Source organism: Pseudophryne corroboree, chromosome 3, assembly GCF_028390025.1.
Source record: "Pseudophryne corroboree isolate aPseCor3 chromosome 3, aPseCor3.hap2, whole genome shotgun sequence".
Taxonomy (NCBI): domain Eukaryota; kingdom Metazoa; phylum Chordata; class Amphibia; order Anura; family Myobatrachidae; genus Pseudophryne; species Pseudophryne corroboree.
In genome coordinates, this window is record NC_086446.1 from 710,571,629 (window position 1) to 710,586,282 (window position 14,654).

At 47.3% G+C, this 14,654-nt stretch overlaps 1 protein-coding gene across 2 annotated transcripts in view; it reads left to right on the forward strand.

Annotated features, from left to right (window-relative positions):
- Window positions 1–14,654, forward strand: part of LOC135056667 (alpha-2-macroglobulin-like) — a 502,865-nt gene that overhangs the window by 374,455 nt on the left and 113,756 nt on the right. The window lies entirely within an intron of this gene.

Sequence of the window (14,654 nt, forward strand, 5' to 3'; positions counted from 1 at the left end):
CATGTGTACCCTTGCACCCGCGGCCCATATGAAGAGCATTGTATAGTCATGGGTGCGACTATACGCAGTTCGGCACAGCTAGTCTTATACGCAACATGTGCATACCTATTGTGTGTAAGATGAACGAGGACACATCTATATCATTTATACAGTATGTCAACAACAGGAACATTAGAATATACTGTAACAATAGCGTCCAAGGCTTGGTATTTTATAATGTGTACTTCCCTAAAATTGCCATGTGGCAAACACTCCTAATATACACTAAGGGCCTAATTCAAGGTTTATTGCAAAATCACATTTTCCTCTAATGGGCAAAACCATGGGGGTCATTCCGAGTTGTTCGCTCGCAAGGCGATTTTAGCAGTATTGCACACGCTAAGCCGCCGCCTACTGGGAGTGAATCTTAGCATCTTAAAATTGCGAACGAAAGATTCGCAACATTGCGAAAAGACATCTCTGTGCAGTTTCTGAGTAGCTCGAAACTTACTCTGCCAGTGCGATCAGTTCAGTGCTTGTCGTTCCTGGTTTGACGTCACAAACACACCCAGCGTTCGCCCAGACACTCCTCCGTTTCTCCAGCCACTCCCGCGTTTTTCCCTGAAACGGTAGCGTTTTTTCCCACACGCCCATAAAACAGCCTGTTTCCGCCCAGAAACACCCACTTCCTGTCAATCACATTACGATCGCCTGAGCGATGAAAAAGGCGTGAGTAAAAATCCAAACTTCTTTGCAAATTTACTTGGCGCAGTTGCAGTGCGGACATTGCGCATGCGCACTAAGCGGAAAATCGCTGCGATGCGAAGAAATTTTCCGAGCGAGATGAGTGAGAGATTGTGTGACAGCTGTGTATGGGTGACAGTGGGTGACAGCTGTGTATGGGTGACAGTGGGTGACTGCTGTGTATAGGTGAGAGTGGGTGACAGTTGTATGGGTGACAGCTGTGTATAGGTGACAGTGGGTGACAGCTGTATGGGTGACAGTGGGTGACTGCTGTGTATAGGTGACAGTGGGTGACAGTTGTATGGGTGACAGCTGTGTATAGGTGACAGTGGGTGACAGCTGTGTATAGGTGACAGTGGGTGACAGGTGACAGTGGGTGACAGCTGTGTATGGGTGACAGTGGGTGACAGTTGTATGGGTGACAGCTGTGTATAGGTGATAGTGGGTGACAGCTGTGTATAGGTGACAGTGGGTGAGAGCTGTGTATAGGTGACAGTGGATGACTGCTGTGTATCGGTGACAGTGGGTGACAGCTGTGTATAGGTGAGAGTGGGTGACAGTTGTATGGGTGACAGCTGTGTATAGGTGACAGTGGGTGACAGCTGTGTATAGGTGACAGTGGGTAACAGTTGTATCGGTGACAGCTGTGTATAGGTGAGAGTGGGTGACAGCTGCATGGGTGACAGCTGTGTATAGGTGACAGTGGGTGACAGCTGTGTATAGGTGACAGTGGCTGACAGTTGTTTGGGTGACAGCTGTGTATAGGTGAGAGTGGGTGACAGTTGTATGGGTGACAGCTGTGTATAGGGGACAGTGGGTGACAGCTATTTATGGGTGACAGTGGGTGACAGCTGTGTATGGGTGACAGTGGCTGACTGCTGTGTATAGGTGACAGATGTGTATAGGTGACAGTGGGTGACAGTTGTATGGGTGACAGCTGTGTATAGGTGAGAGTGGGTGACAGTTGTATGGGTGACAGCTGTGTATAGGTGACAGTGGGTGACAGCTGTGTATGGGTGACAGTGGGTGACAGCTGTGTATGGGTGACAGTGGGTGACTGCTGTGTATAAGTGACAGCTGTGTATAGGTGACAGTGGGTGACAGCTGTGTGTATAGGTGACAGTGGGTGACAGTTGCATGGGTGACAGCTGTGTATAGGTGACAGTGGGTGACAGTTGTGTATGGGTGACAGTGGGTGACAGCTGTGTATGGGTGACAGTGGGTGACAGCTGTGTATAAGTGACAGCTGTGTATAGGTGACAGTGGGTGACAGCTGTGTATAGGTGACAGTGGGTAACAGTTGTATGGGTGACAGCTGTGTATAGGTGAGAGTGGGTGACAGCTGTATGGGTGACAGCTGTGTATAGGTGACAGTGGGTGACAGCTGTGTATAGGTGACAGTGGCTGACAGTTGTTTGGGTGACAGCTGTGTATAGGTGAGAGTGGGTGACAGTTGTATGGGTGACAGCTGTGTATAGGTGACAGTGGGTGACAGCTGTTTATGGGCGACAGTGGGTGACAGCTGTGTATGGGTGACAGTGGGTGACTGCTGTGTATAGGTGACAGATGTGTATAGGTGACAGTGGGTGACAGTTGTATGGGTGACAGCTGTGTATAGGTGATAGTGGGTGACAGCTGTGTATGGGTGACAGTGGGTGACAGCTGTGTATGGGTGACAGTGGGTGACAGCTGTGTATAGGTGACAGTGGGTGATAGTTGTATGGGTGACAGCTGTGTATAGGTGACAGTGGGTGACAGTTGTGTATGGGTGACAGTGGGTGACAGCTGTGTATGGGTGACAATGGGAAGCAGTTACCTAACCAACGGATGGGATACCGATGGTCGCTATACCGACGCCAGCATCCTGAACAAGGACACCATTCCGGCGTCAACATACCGATGCCGACAGACGGCTTCCTGAACGTCCTGATAGCGGGACGCACTGGAGTTAGGTTTAGGAGGTTAGGTTTAGGGTGAAGAAGGGGAAAGCAGAGGGAAGGTTAGGGTTATGGACCGGCGGGGGAGGGTTAGGGTTAGGCAGCGGGAAAGGGAGGGTTAGGGTTAGGCATCACCAGTTTGTAGATATTTTTATACAATTGCACAACAGGGGGATCTGCTGATGTAGTGCATGCTTCAACGCCGAACAGAAATAATAAATAAAAGAGGAGGAAAGGAGGATGGGGTGTAGTCTGAAGTTTTGCCTACGGTGCCAATAAACCTTGCACCGGCCCTGTGTGCAGAGAAAGTTAGATTTGGGTGGGTTATATTGTTTCTGTGCAGGGTAAATACTGGCTGCTTTATTTTTACTCTGCAATCTAGATTTCAGTTTGAACACAACACCCAAATCTAACTCTTTCTGCACATGTTATATCTGCAGTGCACATGGGGCCTAATTCTGAGTTGATCGCAGCAGCAAATATGTTAGCAGTTGGGCAAAACCATGGCCCTCATTCCGAGTTGTTCGCTCGCAAGGCGAATGTAGCAGAGTTACACACGCTAAGCCGCCGCCTACTGGGAGTGAATCTTAGCTTCTTAAAATTGCGACCGACGTACGCGCAATATTGCGATTACAAACGAGTTAGCAGTTTCAGAGTAGCTTCAGACTTACTCTGCCTGTGCGATCATTTCAGTGCTTGTCGTTCCTGGTTGACGTCACAAACACACCCAGCGTTCGCCCAGGCACTCCCACCGTTTCTCCGGCCACTCCTGCGTTTTTTCCGGAAACGGTAGCGTTTTCAGCCACACGCCCCTGAAACGCCGTGTTTCCGCCCAGTAACACCCATTTCCTGTCAATCACATTACGATCGCCGGAGCGAAGAAAAAGCCGTGAGTAAAAATACTTTCATCATAGTAAAGTTACTTGGCGCAGTCGCAGTGCGAACATTGCGCATGCGTACTAAGCGGATTTTCACTGCGATGCGATGAAAAATACCGAGCGAACAACTCGGAATGAGGGCCCATGTGCACTGCAGGAGGGGCAGATATAACATGTGCAGAGAGAGTTAGATTTGGGTGGGGTGTATTCAAACTGAAATCTAAATTGCAGTGTAAAAATAAAGCAGCCAGTATTTACTCTGCACAGAAACAAAATAACCCACACAAATCTAACTCTCTCTGCACATGTTATATCTGCCCCCCCTGCAGTGCACATGGTTTTGCCCAATTGCTAACAAACTTGCTGCTGCGATCAACTCAGAATTACCCCCATGGTTTTGCCCATTAGAGGAAAAATTTATTTCGCAATCAACCTTGAATTAGCCCCAAAAGGTGTGTATAAATATATACAGTATTGCACTAGAAGCACAAACATCAACACCTATACCTAAATATACAAGGGGAGCCCCAAAATAAGGCTGGCACAGTAAGCTGGAATTCTATCATACCAATGAACTCTTCATAAAGCAGTTAAAACCAAAGGGCTTGATTCAGATTTGGAAGTAAGGCAAAAAAAGCATATACCTGTAAGTTTTTATCTGGAACAAACCATTTTGCAATGCAAGGGGAGGAAATACATTTATATTTTTTCTGTGCAGGGTAAATGCTGGCTGCTTTTGTATGTAGCCCACAAATGTTAGACAGCTTTATTTTTACACTGCAAATTATATTTCAGTTTGGACACCCCCCACCCAAATCTAAATCTTTCTTGCACATGTTACATCTGTCCACCTGTAGCATACCTCCCAACTGTCCTGATTTTCGCGGTACAGTCCCGTTTTCTGGGTCTGTCCTGCTGTCCCTTCCATAGGCCGCAGTGTCCGGCGGTGAGGGGGGAGACCCCCTGTCACTTGCTACTCTGCTTAGTGCAAAGCAGAGCAGAGGTCAATAGACGCTGAGGGAGCCAGAGGGACTGGGCAATGGCCAGCAGCTTACAGAGCGCTGGCCATGACCGCAATGTGACTAAAATTGGAGGCTTGGCCCGTGAACGCTTCATTTTCTCGAAGCCACACACCCTTTGCCACACCCCATGCCCCTTTTGGTGGCACTAGGCTTGGCCGCGCGGGGGTCCCGACTTAGAAGATACAGATGTTGGGAGGTGTTCTGTAGTGTAACATGGTTTTGTCCAGTTGCATGCTTTCTTTGGTTTACTTCCACGTCTGAATAACACCCTATGTCTCTTGGGAACAGAGGTACCTAAGCCTGACTTGGAAACCAGAATGAGGCAAAACGTCATCATCCTGCTGTCGGATTCTTGCAAGATTTGGATTCCATATAAGGAGCCGCGCGTCGCGGCCATTTTCACTTCAGGCTCGGAGAGTGTAGTGAGAGGATGTGTTGAGTCTTGTGCTGTGTTGTGCTGCTCAGTCCATTCCAGTGTAGTCAGTGTATTATGCTGCATCAGTCCAGCCAGTCACAGTGTTGGTGTCATCTGCTGCTGTATGTCCCCAGTGCTGCTGGCTACTGTATAAGTCCCTTGCATTTTTGCTGTGTGGTCTTGCATCAGACCAGGGGTGGTGTCTCTCTTGTGCAGCATCAGTCCAGTGACCAGTCACAGTGGTGGTGGCCTCTGCTGCCATATATCCAGTGTAGCTGTATAAGTCCCTTTCAGTGGTGCTGTGTTGTCCTGCATTAGACCAGGGGAAGTCTCTTGTGCATCAGTCCAGTGACCAGTCACAGTGGTGGTGTCCTCTGCTGCCATATATCCAGTGTAGCTGCATAAGTCCCTTACAGTGTTGTTGTGTTGTGCTGCATCAGACCAGTGGTAGTGTCCTGTCCATCAGTCATTCCAGTGACGAGCCAGTCACAGTGGTATACGCTGCTGCGATATGTCCACTGCTGCCGTATAATAATAATAACAACAACAACAAGTCCCTTACAGTGTTGCTGTGTTGTGCTGCATCAGACCAGAGGTAGTGTCCTGGCCATCAGTCATTCCTGTGCCACATATTGTGTTATATAACTCCAGAAAAATAATGTAGAACAAACATTTGGAGGATAAAATAGGGAAAGATCAAGAACCACTTCCTCCTAGTGCTGAAGCTGCTGCCACTAGCCATGACATAGACGATGAAATGCCATCAACGTCGTCTGCCAAGGCCGATGCCCATTGTGATAGTAGAGGGCATGTAAAATCCAAAAAGCCAAAGTTCAGTAAAAAGACCCAAAAAAAGAAATTTAAATGGTCTGAGGAGAAACATAAACTTGGCAATATGCCATTTACGACACGGAGTGGCAAGGAACGGCTGAGGCCCTGGCCTATGTTCAAGACTAGTGGTTCAGCTTCACAGGGCTAGGAAGCACAATATGCACTTGGCTCAAAAACTGGTTAGATAATAGGAAGCAGCGCGTTGTGGTTAATGGATCTTTTTCAACTTGGACTGAAGTGCTAAGTGGTGTGCCGCAAGGCTCAGTATTAGGACCGCTATTGTTCAATATTTTCATTAACGACCTAACAGAAGGTCTAGAGAGCATGGTGTCAATTTTTGCAGATGATACCAAATTGTGTAAGGCTATAAATACAGAGGAGGATGCCGAGTCTCTTCAGAACGACTTAGTTAAATTAGAAGCATGGGCAGCCAAATGGAGAATGGGCTTCAACACAGACAAGTGTAAAGTAATGCACTGTGGTAACAAGAACAAAAATTACACCTACCTACTAAATGGGGTAAAATTAGGGGATTCTGTACTGGAAAAGGACTTAGGTGTCCTCATAGATAGCAAGCTAAGCAGTAGTACCCAAAGTAGGACTGCAGCAAAGAAGGCTAATAAGATATTAGCATGCATAAAACGGGGTATTGATGCTAGGGACGAGAGCATTATACTCCCGTTATATAAATCACTAGTGAGGCCACACCTTGAATACTGTGTACAGTTCTGGGCACCGTACTACAAAAAGGATATCCTGGAGCTTGAAAAGGTACAGAGGAGGGCGACCAAACTAATTAAGGGCATGGAGACGATGGAATACAAGGAAAGGCTTGAAAGACTAGGCATGTTTACATTGGAAAAGCGAAGACTAAGAGGGGATATGATCAACATCTACAAATATATAAGGGGACAATACACAGAGCTTGCGCGGGACCTGTTTTTGGTTAGATCAACACAGAGGACTCGTGGACACTCGCTCAGGTTAGAGGAGAGGAGATTCCGCACAATACAGCGTAAAGGCTTTTTCACGGTAAGGACAATACGTGTTTGGAATTCCCTGCCCGAGGGAGTTGTAATGGCGGAATCTGTCAACACCTTTAAGAATGGGTTAGATAAATTCCTATTGGATAAGGATATCCAGGGGTATGGTGCATAGTCATGCATTATAGTTACTATAAATAGGGATAAAATGCAATGGCTGACAGCAGCATCAGTCAGAAATTTTAGTCAAATCATCATGCATAGGACACCACAAATAGGTTGAACTCGATGGACAATTGTCTTTTTTCAACCTCAGATACTATGTTACTATGTTACATGACGCCCTCATAACTGAGGCCTTGACACTTATGTTGGTGTTAGACATGCGTCCGGTATCCGCCATTAGTGCAGCGGGATTTAGACAATTGATGGAGGTATTGTGTCCCAGGTACCAAATCCCATCTAGATTCCACTTCACTAGGCAGGCGATAGCAAGATTTTGCCATTTAATTCCAGTGATTTGGATGTATAATTATTAATTACAGTGATCTTGACAATTAATTCCAGTGATTTGGACGTATAATTCCAGTGATTTGGACGTATAATTATTAATTACAGTGATCTTGCCAATTAATTCCAGTGATTTGGACATATTATTCCAGTGATTTGGACGTATAATTCCAGTTAGAATTGTTTGTGTCGCTTGGCTTAGTCATACAGCTACCTCTTTGCACCTCTTTGACATCTTTGCATGAGGTGCTGTTTGGGGCCTAGTTTTTGAAAAGTGCCATCCTGTGTGACACTGCTTTATAAGTCCTGGGGTACTGCTGTATAAGTCCACCAATTGCAGATTTTTTTTAAAGTGACTGGAGCGTGCTGTAGATGCTGTCAGTGGACCGAACAATTGCGGCCCACTCTCGACATTCAGCCACTGCGTAACACTACTAGATGGACCAGGTGGTTGTGTTTCACTTAGCTTAGTCATACAGCAACCTCAGTGCACCTTTTTTTCTTCTTTGCATCATGTGCTGTTAGGGGTCTTTTTTTGATATCTGCCCTTCTGTCTGCCACTGCAGTGCCACTCCTAGATGGGCCAATTGTTTGTGTCGCTTGGCTTAGTCATACAACTACCTCATTGCAATTCTTTTTCTTCTGTGCATGATGTGCTGTTTGGGGCCTTTTTTAAAAAAAATCTGCCCTCCTGCCTACCACTGCAGTGCCACGCATAGATGGGCCAATTGTTTGTGTCGCTTGGCTTAGTCATACAACTACCTCATTACAATTATTTTTCTTCTTTGCATGATGTGCTGTTTGGGACCTTTTTTAATATCTGCCCTCCTGTCTGCCACTGCAGTGCCACTCCTAGATGGGCCAGGTGTTTGTGCCGCACACTTGTGTCGCTTAGCTTAGTCATCCAGCTATCTCATTGCTCCTCTTTCTCTTACGTCCTAAAGGATGCTGGGGACTCTGTAAGGACCATGGGATAGACGGGCTCCGCAGGAGACATGGGCACTTTAAGAAAGACTTTAGGTATGGGTGTGCACTGGCTCCTCCCTCTATGCCCCTCCTCCAGACCTCAGTTTACTACTGTGCCCAGAGGAGACTGGGTGCATTACAGGGAGCTCTCCGGAGTTTCCTGAAAGAAAGTATATTTGTAAGGTTTTTATTTTTAGGGAGCCTGCTGGCAACAGACTCCCTGTATCGAGGGACTGAGGAGAGAGAGAAACAGACCTACTTTAATGTTAGGCGCTGTTTCTTAGGCTACTGGACACCATTAGCTCCAGAGGGATCGGTACGCAGGTCTCACCCTCGCCGTCCGTCCCAGAGCCGCACCGCCGTCCTCGCAGAGCCGGAAGATAGAAGCCGGGTGAGTATGAGAAGAAAGAAGACATCAGAGGAGGCAGAAGACTTCAGATCTTCACTGAGGTAACGCACAGCAGTAAAACTGTGCGCCATTGCTCCCACACAGCACACACAAACGGCAGTCACTGTAAGGGTGCAGGGCGCAGGGGGGGGCGCCCTGGACAGCAATAAACCTCTTTTCTGGCAAAAGTATATATATATATATATATATATATATACAGCTGGGCACTGTATATATAAAGAGCCCCAGCCAGGTTTTTACATATTTGAGCGGGACAGAAGCCCGCCGCCGAGGGGGCGGGGCTTGTTCCTCAGCACTCACCAGCGCCATTTTCTCCACAGCACAGCGCTGGCCTGAGAGGAAGCTCCCCGGACTCCCCTGCTTACCCACGGTGAAAGAGGGTTTTAAAGAAGGGGGGGGCACATATTTGGCGCAAAATACATACAGTGCTATCTGGGTAAACATATTGTGTGTGTTTTTTCCTGGGTCATATAGCTCTGGGTGTGTGCTGGCATACTCTCTGTCTGTCTCTCCAAAGGGCCTTGTGGGGGAACTGTCTTCAGATAAGAGGATTCCCTGAGTGTGTGGTGTGTCGGTACGCGTGTGTCGACATGTCTGAGGTAGAAGGTTGTCCTAGGGAGGAGGAGGAGGAGCAACGCCGACACCTGACTGGGTGGATATGTGGAATGTTTTAAGTTCTAATGTAAATTTATTGCACAAAAGATTAGACAAAGCGGAAGCTAGGGAACAGCCAGCGAGTCAACCCATGCCTGTCCCTATGTCGCAGGGACCTTCGGGGTCTCAAAAGTGCCCACTATCCCAAATAGTAGACACAGATACCGACACGGATTCTGACTCCAGTGTCGACTACGATGATGCAAAGTTACAGCCAAAATTCGCTAAATGTATTCGATATATGATTATTGCAATGAAAGATGTTTTGCATATCACAGAGGAACCCCCTGTCCCGGACACAAGGGTACACATGTATAAGGGAAAGAAACCTGAGGTAACCTTTCCTCCCTCACATGAGCTGAACGAGTTATGTGAAAAAGCTTGGGAATCTCCAGACAAAAAACCTGCAGATTCACAAAAAGGATTCTTATGGCGTATCCTTTCCCGCCATCGGACAGGATGCGGTGGGAATCCTCCCCTAGGGTGGACAAAGCGTTGACACGCTTATCCAAAAAGGTAGCGCTGCCATCCCAAGATACGGCTACCCTTAGGGATCCTGCTGATCGCAAGCAGGAGGTTACCTTGAAGTCCATTTACATTCGGGTACCTTAACTCAGACCGGCTATTGCGTCAGCTTGGGTGTGTAGCGCTGTAGCAGCATGGACAGATACCTTATCAGCGGAAATTGAAACCCTGGATAAGGATACCATCTTATTGACCCTAGGACATTTAAAAGATGCTGTCTTATATATGAGAGATGCTCAAAGAGACTGGGTTCTAGAATCAACGCTATGTCGATTTCTGCTAGACGAGTCCTATGGACCCGGAAATGGACTGGTGATGCCGACTCAAAGAGGAATATGGAGGTTTTACCTTACAAGGGTCAGGAATTGTTTGGGGAAGGTATCTCGGACCTGGTCTCCACAGCTACAGTTGGTAAATAATTTTTTTTGCCTTATATTCCCTCACAGCCTAAGAAAGCACCACATTATCAAAAGCAGTCCTTTCGGTCACAAAGAAACAAGAGAGTACGAGGTGCGTCCTTTCTTGCCAGAGGTAAGGGCAAGGAAAGAAGCTGCACAACACAGCTAGTTCCCAGGAACAGAAGTCCTCCCCGGCCTCTACAAAATCCACCGCATGATGCTGGGGCTCCGTTAAGGGAGTCCGCCCCAGTGGGGGCACGTCTTCGAATTTTCAGCCACAACTGGGTTCACTCACAGGTGGATCCCTGGGCAATAGAAATTGTTTCTCAGGGTTACAAGCTGGAATTCGAAGAGGTGCCTCCTCGCCGGTTTTTCAAATCGGCCCTGCCGACTTCTCCCCCAGAAAGGGAGATAGTGTTAAATGCAATTCACAAATTGTATATCCAACAGATGGTGGTCAAGGTTCCCCTACTTCAACAAGGGAGGGGATATTACTCAACCCTGTTTGTAGTCCCGAAACCGGACGGTTTGGTCAGACCCATTTGAAATTTAAAATCCCTGAGCCTATACTTGAAAAGGTTCAAGTTCAAGATGGAATCGCTCAGGGCGGTCATCGCCAGCCTGGAAGGGGGGGGGGGATTTTATGATATCTCTGGACATAAAGGATGCATACCTTCATGTTCCTATATATCCACCTCATCAGGCGTACCTGAGATTTGCGGTACAGGATTGTCATTACCAATTTCAGACGTTGCCATTTGGGCTTTCCACGGCACCGAGAATTTTCACCAAGGTAATGGCAGAAATGATGGTGCTCCTGCGCAAGCAGGGTGTCACAATTATCCCGTACTTGGACAATCTCCACATAAAAGCGAGATCACGAGAGCAGTTACTGAACAGCGTGTCACTTTCACTGAAGGTGTTACAGCAACATGGCTGGATTCTCAATATCCCAAAGTCATAGCTGGTTCCTACGACTCGTCTGACCTTGTTGGGCATGATTCTGGATTCGGACCAGAAAAGGGTTTATCTTCCAATGGAAAAGGCTCAAGAACTCATGACTCTGGTCAGGAACCTATTGAAAGCAAAACAGATGTCAGTGCATCACTGCACTCGAGTCCTGGGAAAGATGGTGGCATCTTACGAGGCCATTCCATTGGGCAGGTTCCATGCGAGGACCTTCCAATGGGACCTACTGGACAAGTGGTCCGGGTCACATCTACAGATTCATCAGTTGATCGCCCTGTCCCCCAGGGCCAGGATATCTCTCCTGTGGTGGCTGAAGAGTGCTCACCTTCTAGAGGGCCGCAGATTTGGCATTCAGTACTGGGTTCTGGTGACCACGGACGCGAGCCTCCGAGGTTGAGGAGCAGTCACGCAAGGAAGAAACTTCCAGGGTCTTTGGTCAAGTCAAGAGACTTGTCTTCACATCAACGTCCTGGAGCTGAGGGCCATATCCAACGCCCTTCGTCAAGCGGAGACCTTGCTTCATGATGTACCATTTCTGATCCAGCACAAGGAGCAGAGTGGCAATGGAGGAAGCCACCAGGATTCTTCGCTTGGCGGAATATCATGTAAGCGCACTGTCAGCAGTGTTCATTCCGGGAGTGGACAACTGGGAAGCAGACTTCCTCAGCAGACACGACCTGCATCCAGGAGAGTGGGGACTTCATCAGGAATCTTTGCACAGATTGCAAGTTAGTGGGGCCTGCCCCAGATAGACATGATGGCGTCCCGCCTCAACAAAAAGCTGCAGAGGTATTGCGCCAGGTCAAGAGACCCTCAGGTGGAAGCTGTGGACGCCCTAGTGACAGCGTGGGTGTTCCAGTCGGTCAATGTGTTTCCTCCTCTTCCTCTCATCCCAAAGGTGTTGAGAATAATAAGAAAAAGACAAGTACAAAAAATTCTAATTTTTCCAGACTGGCCGCGAAGGGCCTGGTATCCGGATCTGCAGGAGATGCTCACAGAAGATCCGTGGCCTCTTCCTCTAAGACAGGACCTGTTGCAACAGGGGCCCTGTCTGTTCCAAGACTTACCGCGGCTGTGTTTGACGGCATGGCGGTTGAACGCCGGATCCTAGCGGAAAAGGGCATTCCAGATGAGGTCATTCCTACTCTGATAAAGGCTAGGAAGGATGTGACAGCTAAACATTATCACCGTATATGGCGAAAATATGTTTCTTGGTGTGAGGCCAGGAATGCTCCTACGGAAGAATTCCATCTGGGCCGTTTCCTTCACTTCCTACAAACTGGAGTGAATTTGGGCCTAAAATTAGGCTCCATTAAGGTTCAGATTTTGGCCTTATCCATTTTCTTTCAAAAGAATTGGCTTCTCTCCCAGAAGTACAGACTTTTGTGAAGGGAGTGCTGCATATTCAGCCTCCTTTTGTACCTCCGGTGGCACCTTGGGACCTTAACGTGGTGTTGAGTTTCCTTAAGTCGCACTGGTGAACCACTTAAAATGGTGGAGTTAAAATATCTCACTTGGAAGGTGGTCATGTTGTTAGTCTTGGCTTCGGCTAGGCGAGTGTCTGAATTGGCAGCTTTGTCTCACAAAAGCCCCTATCTAGTTTTCCATATGGATAGAGTGGAATTGCGGACCCGTCCTCAATTTTTGCCTAAGGTGGTGTCATCTTTTCATATGAACCAACCTATTGTGGTGCCTGTGGCTACACAAGACTTGGAGGATTCTGAGTCCCTTGATGTGGTCAGGGCGTTGAAAATTTACGTGGCCAGAACGGCTAGAGTCAGAAAAACAGAAGCACTGTTTGTCCTGTATGCAGCCAACAAGGTTGGCGCTCCTGCTTCAAAGCAGACTATTGCTCGCTGGATCTGTAACACGATTCAGCAGGCGCATGCGACGGCTGGATTGCCGTTACCAAAATCAGTCAAGGCCCATTCCACAAGGAAGGTGGGCTCGTCTTGGGTGGCTGCCCGAGGGGTCTCGGCACTACAGCTGTGCCGAGCTGCTACTTGGTCGGGTTCAAACACCTTTGCAAAGTTCTATAAGTTTGATACCCTGGCTGAGGAGGACCTCCTGTTTGCTCAATCGGTGCTGCAGAGTCATCCGCACTCTCCCGCCCGTTTGGGAGCTTTGGTATAATCCCCATGGTCCTTACGGAGTCCCCAGCATCCTCTAGGACGTAAGAGAAAATAAGATTTTAAACCTACCGGTAAATCTTTTTCTCGTAGTCTGTAGAGGGTGCTGCGTGCCCGTCCCAAGTGCGGACTACTTCTGCAAGACTTGTATATGGTTTTGCTTACATAAGGGTTATGTTATAGTTTCATCGGTCTCCGACTGATGCTGTGTTGGTTTTTTATACTGTTAACTGGTTAGTTTATCACAAGTTATACTGTGTGAATGGTGTGGGCTGGTATGAATCTTTCCCTTGGTTGAACAAAAATCCTTTCCTCGTACTGTCCGTCTCCTCTGGGCACAGTTTCTTTAACTGAGGTCTGGAGGAGGTGCATAGAGGGAGGAGCCAGTGCACACCCATACCTAAAGTCTTTCTTAAAGTGCCCATGTCTTCTGCGGAGCCCATCTATCCCATGGTCCTTACGGAGTCCCCAGCATCCTCTACGGACTACGAGAAAAAGATTTACCGGTAGGTTTAAAATCTTATTTTTTCTTCTTTACATCATGTGCTGTTTGGGGCCTATTTTTTAAATCTGCCATCCTGTCTGCCACTGCAGTGTCACTCCTAGATGGGCCAGGGGTTTGTGCCGCACACTTTTGTCGTCATCCAGCTACCTTATTGCACCTCTTTTTCTTCTTTGCATCATGTGCTGTTTGGGGCCTATTTTTTAAATCTGCCCTCCTGTCTGACACTGCAGTGCCACTCCTAGATGGGCCAGGTGTTTGTGTTGTCCACTTGTGTCGCTTAGCTTAGTCATCCAGCAACCTCGGTGCAACCTTTTGGCCTAAAACAATATTGTGAGGTATTCAGAACAGACTGGAAATGAGTGGAAATGATTGTTATTGAGGTTAATAATACCGTAGGAGCAAATTTACCCCCACATTCTGTGATTTTAGCTGTTTTTATGTTGTTTTTTTTAAATCATCCAGATCCAAAACCAAAACACGAAAGGGTGGTTTTGGCAAAACCAAGCCAAAACCAAAACACGAAAGTGGAATTAGAACCAAAACACAAAACACGAAAAAGTGCCAGTCGCACATCTCTAATTTATTACTATCATGAAATATCCTCAAATTCACAGATAATCCATTCCTCTCATCCTCCAAAAAATTATATATATATATATATATATATATATATATATATATATAATATTTCATAGGCATATATATTAGAGATGTGCTAGTTCAGATAGTTAAAAATCCAAATCACCAGGACTAGGGGGTTACTAGTGGAATTCCTGGTGCCAGTGGACCGCAAAAAGTGG